We start from the raw sequence: 8,156 nt of genomic DNA, 5'->3' as shown, positions 1-8,156 counted from the left end.
GCTCCTGACAGAAGGGGTAGCGAGGGTCCTCATTAAACCTTTTTGCAGTTTCCCATCTACCAGGGGAGGTACCACCAGCCCAGAGGCCAGCACCCAGACACTCAGGGAGAAGCACCTTCAGGGTTTTTACCATAAGTTCTGGCAGAAGCAGCTTCCCAAAGGACCTACGTGCTGGTTATTGTACTAAAGTTTTGCACTAAAAGGAGGAAACTAAATATGGTGTCTGATGCCCCCAAAGGCTTTTGGAAAAGTTTTCGCTGCCAGAAATGGCTCTTTCCTTAAGGATAGTAGTCAGCCAATCAGAGCTTTCTCTGATGATGTCATACTCTGCCAACAAATTTTATTGGTGGGAAGGCTCTGAGGTGTTGTGAGGGTGTAGAATTTCCACTGCAAGCTCAGGGGAAAATTGTCTGTGGCTTCGTTTAAGGTTCTACAGAATTCCATGGTGCTTATATTTCCAACCAAGCTGAGTTTATACTTGGCACTTGTTTAAAATCTGGGAAATTGAGAAACTTTCCTTTTTCCCTGTTGTCAAAAGTTGCTGATTCCTCAGTGGTTGACTATTTTCCTGTGCATACCTTTAGCAGAGGCCTTGGGACGCTGCTCAGCAGAGAATCAGTCCATGACAGTGGGTAGGGAATGACGTCACCGCAGGTTAGCTTGTAGAAAGGCATCTTCCGGTGAGGACGTTAGTGAGCAGGCTGTATGCATGCATATATTTCCATCTGATGGATTCCCAGGCATGCACGTGCCTTAAGTTTGCTCTGCACAGAGATGCAGAACTGAAAATAGCTCAGAGGTTTTTTTCCCCTCCTTTCCATGTGTCCCCAGCTTCCCCAAGTGAAGCCCCTGCTGTCTGCCTGTCTAGGTTGGAGTTAGCACACCAGCGCCTGTACTGAAGGCTAGTGCTGGTACAATTTACCTCGAGCTGCGGGGGAGTTCCTTGGTTACCTGCATCCACGCGGCTGGGAGCACCCACCCATAACCACACATTAAAAGGATGTCGGGGACTGACTCACAGTCTCTGTTATTTCAAGCAGCAGGCCGTTCCCGCCCCCACCACCTCTCCCTCAGGATAATCGACTCCACCCTCACCTCATCCGGGAAACCTCAGAGGAGCCCCACCTTGCCTCAGCCCTCCCCATCTTCAGTCCGGTCCTCTCTTTCAGCTTTTATCCTTGTCACCCCTCTTCCCAAATATATGACACCTAATTACACTGTCTCAAACTGTGTTAGTCACTCATGAGCGTGCTTACATATTTTAGCTCTTCAAGCTTCTATGTACTAACTATATTTACTTTCCCCCCTGTCACATATTAGAGACAGTGCTGAGCATGGACTTGAATGCCCTGGGAATAAATACTGAAATAGGGACTTCCCTGTGGTCCAGTGGCTATGACTATGTGCTCCCAATGCAGGGGGCCTGGGTTTGATCCCTGGTCAGGGAATTAGATGCTTCAACTAAGAATTCGAATACCACAATGAAGATTGACGATGCCTCATGCTGCAACTAAAACCTGGTGCATGCACACACACACACACACACACACACACACACAAAAAAAAAAACCTGGTGCAGCCAAATAAATAAATAAACTGGGATAATAACACTTGGGTTATTATTATATAGGTATTTTATAAGATTAAATGAGATGATGTATGCTTGACATATCATTGGAGCTTGGTAAATAATAGCTGAATCTGAATCCTAGCATGTAAACTCTTTAGGAATTATATGTGGTGGTTATTTAGTCACTAAGTCATGTCCAACTCGTGACCACATGGACTGCAGCACACCAGGCTCCTCTGTCCATGGGATCCCCCAGACAAGAATACTGGAGTGGGTTGCCATGCCCTTCTCTAGGGTATCTTCCTGACCCAGGGATTGAACCTGGGTCTCTTGCATTGCAGGTGGATTCTTTACTGACTGAGCAACCAGCCATCCCCCAATGCCTAGTTTTTGAGGATAGAGACATTTAATAAATGTCAACTGGCATACCTTGATTTTTATTTATTTATGGTCAAGCCTCATGGCCTCTGGGATCCCCATTTCCCAACCAGGGGTCAAATCCCAGCTCTTAGCAGTGAGTCCTAACCACTGGGCCACCAAGGAATTCTCATACTTTGATTTTTAGGATACCTTTCTAGATCAGACATATTCTGCAAATGGGTAATTTGGGGCACCAAGGAATTACAATGAGAATGAGTTAATACCATTTGATATTTAATCTTCATCCGATGGTCCCCCTAGTTTGGGAGGGGGTAGTCAATTACTTTCAGTGGCATATTCAGGACCAAGACAAGCAAGATTGTAATAAGCACATGGGACACACTTGTCACTACAAAAGACCTTTGTCCAACTACTTACTTCTGACAGTTCTTACTTTCAGCTGACACTCAGCTAATTAATTCCTACAGAGGTGTTAACAGATAAGACATGACTGATAAAACATTTGCTGATAAAGATTTGAGGACCCAGCCTGACTTGCTTTGGTAGACATCCTATCATATCTGCAAAGTGGCTTCTAAAATGTGAATGTGTTTCTTTACAGTCTCAAAGGAAACATTTTACTTGAGGGCTTCCCATGTGGAACTAGTGGTGAAGAACCCACCTACCAACGCAGGAGACAAAAGAGACGTGGGTCGATCCCTGGGTTGGGAAGATCCCCCGAAGAAGGAACAGGCAACCCACCCCAGTATTCCTGCCTGGGAAATCCCATGGACAGAGGAGCCTGGTGGGCTACAGTCCATGGGGTCGCAAACTCTTACCATCCCCAGCTTCTTGCCGGGGTCCCTGTCCAGCCATTGAGATCACCAGCAGGCACTGCTGCCTTCCTGAGGTCAGCCATGTACCCCACCCCCTCCAGAGTGTATGTCTACAATGATGCCTGATCCAGCCTTCAGTTTTCCACGAAGCCCTGGCCCCTTGTTTAGACTGTGGGCTCTTTTTGTGGGCCATGGTGCTGCTGAGTTGGTTTCTGTTGTCTGTCTTACCCGTGCTAAGTTGCTCCAGTCGTGTCTAACTCTGTGCAAGCCCATGGACTGTAGCCTGCCAGGCTCCTCTGTCCATGGGATTCTCCAGGCAAGAATACTGGAGTGGGTTGCCATGCCCTCCTCTGGGGGACCTTCCCATGTCTTACCCTTTAAATAAAACTGATGACAAGCCACAGTCTGCTCTTTATTGAGAGCAAGACCCAAATGGTGGTGCACATTTGAAGCGAGTTGTTCTAGTCTCACTTCCATCCGCACTCCACATTCTTGGCTTTTTATTCTGACATGAATTCCCACCTTTGGCACTGTCTAGCCCTGGCGGTCCTCCTAACTTTTTCCATCCTATTTGGACCAGCTCTCCTCCCCAATTTCTAGCCAGCTCACGCTTCTGCCTGGTATTTCCCTGATTTGGGGGGACAGGTCCACGTTCTACCTCCTACTCCCTCAGAAATCCTCATTCTTTTTCCTGGCAGCCGTGTCCTGTCTCAGTCCTGTCTTTCCTCCCTCCACTAGGGCTACAGCTGAGACTTAACTTGGTGCAGTAAAGAACATAGGAGAGGGAGGAGGACCCCTGTAATCTTGGCCTCATCTTTCCCCAGTTTCCTCCTCTTCCTCACAGCCAAGGCCATTGTTGATCATTTAAAACTCTGTAGCAAGCCTGCAACCATATATTCTGTTGTGTGTCTGTTTTTACATTTTTATTTATTTATTTATTTTGGCCACACCGTGAAGCAAGTGGAGTCAAAGCCACCTTGCCTCCTCCCTCCGGCCCTGCCTTCCCACCCACTCCCACCCACCCACCCTTTCTCTGCATAGTGGAAGTGTGGATTCTTAACCACTGGACTGCCAGGGATATTCCTCTGTGTGTATTTTTAAAAATCAGCTTTAAAGTCTATTGTTTACTTGTCATGCTGTAAACTGGGGGTTTTGGATGAGGAAATGTAGTCACCATATGTGTATGTGGCAGAGACAGTGCTCATGAGAAGCTCCATATGCTCCCCCTGTTTCCCAGCCTCCCTTGCAGGTAGCTGAGGCTTATGAGCACACTCTGGCCAGTAAACTAGAAACTAGACAAGGAAATGTCATTTCGACCTCTCTGTTCCCCTGCATTGACCTTGAGAGCTGCGTGCTGAGATGGCTGCCTGAGCCACAGCTGATGACAGTGGGTCCCCACTGACCCACACTGGCTTTTACATGAATAAGAAATACACCATTGGTGTGTTACGGCACTGAAATTTTAGGGGCTTTTCTGTCTTCACAGCATAGCTTGACATCACTCTGACTCATGCGAGTGTGGAGGTTTATTCCTACCAACACCCAAGAACTGCTTTTTAGATAACTTAAAATGTATATAAATTATCACTGTTGATCATGGAAAATTATAGAATACAAATAAACAAAATGAAAGAAAATTAAAATCATCTATAATCTTATTAGCCAGAGATAAATACTGTTAACATTTTGGTGTCTGTACTTCATGTATTTTTTTTCCAAGTCTATATAAATATATATTTATTTATTATTCTGGAATCTATTTCCTTACTTGACAAAATATCCTGTACATTTCCCCAAAGCAGTAAATATTACTCTATGACACAATCTTTAATCACTGCATAGCATTGCATTATGGCTGTATCATAATTTATACACTCTTGGTGTCTGTATTCCTCTGCCTAAATTTTTTCAGTAATGTCTCTGCTCCTTTTCCACATATTTTATCCTTTACTTCCCCTCCCACTCACAGACTGACTCTTAATCATCTACATTCCTAGAATGCAAATGAGACATTCCAAAAATAAGTAAAGTGGCCATGAAATTCCCAAGGTGATATTTTTGGATGGGGAAGGAAGAAGTAAAGTTTTTCCAATGTACTTATCCTTCTAATTATTATTGTTATTATTAATCTTATTTGCTTGGGAAATTCTAGTTTTTATTCTCTGAGTAGTAATAAATGACATGGAGACGGCAAAGGATATGTCAGGATGGGTAGCAGGAGGAAGCTATATAATTTAGGATTAGGTGTGGCTGCAAGAAACAAAACCACATCAAACTCAAACTAACAGTAGCTTAAACAAGCAGAACTCTATTTCACTCTCATAGAAGAGTTTAGAGGTAGGCACTCTGATATCGTACTCTATGGAGTATCAAAGCCAGACTTCTTCTTGCTTTCCTAAACATTTTCTTCCACTCCCAGTCACCTCACAAAGTTCATATGATTACTTTAACTCCAACCACTACATATACATTCCATCATGAGGAGAGGATATTTTTAAAAAGGAGAAGAAAATGTCACTTTTTTGGGAAATTGAACATATTATGTCTCTTTAGTCATTTGGTCAGAGAAGGCAATGGCACCCCACTCCAGTACTCTTGCCTGGAAAATCCCATGGACGGAGGAGCCTGGTAGGCTGCAGTCCATGGGGTCGCTAAGAGTCGGACACAACTGAGCGACTTCACTTTCACTTTTCACTTTCATGCATTAGAGAAGGAAATGGCAACCCACTCTGGTGTTCTTGCCTGGAGAATCCCAGGGACGGGGGAGCCTGGTGGGCTGCCATCTATGGGGTCGAACAGAGTCGGACACGACTGAAGGGACTTAGCAGCAGCAGTCATTTGGTCACCTGTGGATGCATGAGAGGCTGGGAAATATAGTCTTCATCCTCAGTATTCATGTGCCCAGCTAAAATTCAAGAATGTTAGGGCAAAAAAGTAAAAAAGAATGCTATGGACTTCCCTGGTGGTCCAGTGGTTAAGACAGTGCTTCCACTGCAGGCGGCACAGTGGGGAACTAAGATCCCACAAGCCCCATGGTGCTGGCCAAAAAAATGTTATTGCCATAGAAGAAGGAGAGAGTGGATGTTGGATATTGGTAGACAATCAGATATCTCTGCCATTTGAACCACCAGATGATTAATAAATATCCACGTTTTTCTAAAGTAAATAATTTAATTTAACTGAATGTAACTATGAAACTATTTTAGTCCCTCATGGAGGAGGATCAAACTCAAGGAAAATATAGATTACACTAACAGTCAAATGTAATCAAACTCTCGCTTTGAATGGCTGGGCTAAGTAAATACACATTCAGCACTTTACTCCCTGCAGGATTTCTGAAATCAGCCAGCTTCCTCTGAATGAACAAGTGTTAACAGAAAGAACAACTGATAGCCCTGGGCATCTTCGTTGGCACTTGGTTCCATCCAGACGGAGCTATACAATCCATAATGAGCTGAAGATTCTGAGGCACACCCAGGTCCAATTCTCAAATCCCTCAGGTAGAGACAGGGAGAAGATTAGATGATGTAGAGAGATGAAGAAAGCCAGAGCCTTTGTTCCTGATGCTTTGACTATCTAAACTCTCTTCTCCCTTCTCTACATGAAAAATAGTTGCAGGACTTCTCTGGTGGTCCAGTGGCCAAGACTCTGCACTCCCAATACAGGGGGCCCGGGTTTGATCTCTGGTCTGGGAACTAGATTCCACATGCAACGACTAAGACCAGACACAGCCAAATAAGTAAATATTAAAAAAGAGAGAAATATTACTCTTCTTTCTCATCATTTAAGGTGCCATTCAAATATTTGCTTCTCATGATGCTTTTTCTCTGACTTTAATTTTGGGGTCTATTCACTCATCCATTCAGCAAATACTGAGAAGTCTATCACAAACCAGGATTGGTACTTGGCATAGGGTTGGGAGACTCGCCAGTCAACTAGACAAGTCTGTGCCCTCAAATCAACAGTAATTAGGATGGCTAGTGTAGCATTACCCCCAGTGTGGTGGGTTATCTGTCTAAACAAAGGATAGAGAGCTTCTGGAGAGAGGAAACCTGGAGTTTTAATGAACAAACACTTACAGAGTGCGTACTATGTGTCGGTTACTATTCTGTTTTATGCATATTAAGTATATTGATTCTTTGAAGTCTTATAACAATCCCATGAGTTATAGCCTCATTGTTACTTTGAGTGTGTGTATACTTAGTTGCTCGGTTGTGTCCAACTCTTCTGCTACCCCATAGACTATATTCCGTCAGGCTCCTCTGTCCATAGGATTTCTCAGGCAAGAATACTGGACTGGGTTCTATTTCCTACTCCAGGGGATCTTTCCAACCCAGGGGTCAAAGCATCTCCTGCTTTTCCTGCATTGGCAGGTGGATTCCTCACCACTGAGCCACTTGGGAACCCACTGTTACCTTATTTGATAGATAATGAAACCGCAGCATAGAGAGGTTAAGTGACTTTTCACAAGGTCACAGAACTAGCAAGCGGTGAAGCTAAATAAACACACATTGAGTGCTTTACTGTGAGTTTGGCTCCACTGTGCATGCTTTGCTAATATACCATGTTTTATTATGATTCATGCTACCTGAATTCCTAGTATTTAATAAATGCCTGGAACATAGTAGATATTCAATAAACATATGCTGAATAGAAATGAGCCAGCTGCTTGACTTTAGGCAAGTTATCCTTTCTGAAGTAGAATTTCTACAGAGAAGAAACTGGACTTGGAGATATTCTGGAATTCCAGAACAAAAACTCTGTATTTGTTCCCCATTCATGTAGTAAATAACAGATCTGAAAGAACTCTTAAGGAATCATCGAATGGAGTCCTAGAGTTCAGCCTAATTTCATCTGTAGCAGGTTAGGTGGGAATTCCTATATTGATCACGTTTTTAGGATGTCTTGCATCTAAGGAGTAGATGATTCATAGATTCTATAAACGATGTACTGTACTAGGATAAATGCGGTTTCCCAGGTGGCGCTAGTGGTAAAGAATTTGCCTTCCAATGCAGGAGACGCAAGATATGCAGGTTCAATACCTGGGTTGGGAAGATCCCTTGGTGTAGGAAATGGCAACCCACTCCAGTATCCTTGCCTAGAAAATCCCATGGACAGAGGAGCCTAGTGGGCTACAGTCCATGGGGTCGCAAAGAGTCAGACATGACTGAACAGGCACACACATTCCAGGATAAATAAGATATCTAAAAAGTTCCTTCAGTGGGTGCAAAGGTAAAGCGCTTTTCTCTTGCATGGACAGTTTTGTAAGAGAGTATTTTGGTCACATTTCACTTCAGTTTTAAGCAGCATTGGATTATGTTCTGAACCGCTGTGGACTCGTAACAGATGGAACAATGCTTCTAAGACCTCCAGTCTGTCAATGTGGCTAC

The sequence above is a fragment of the Cervus canadensis genome, chromosome 29, assembly GCF_019320065.1.
Source record: "Cervus canadensis isolate Bull #8, Minnesota chromosome 29, ASM1932006v1, whole genome shotgun sequence".
In the NCBI taxonomy this organism is placed as follows: domain Eukaryota; kingdom Metazoa; phylum Chordata; class Mammalia; order Artiodactyla; family Cervidae; genus Cervus; species Cervus canadensis.
Note: the sequence above shows the minus strand (reverse complement) of the source record.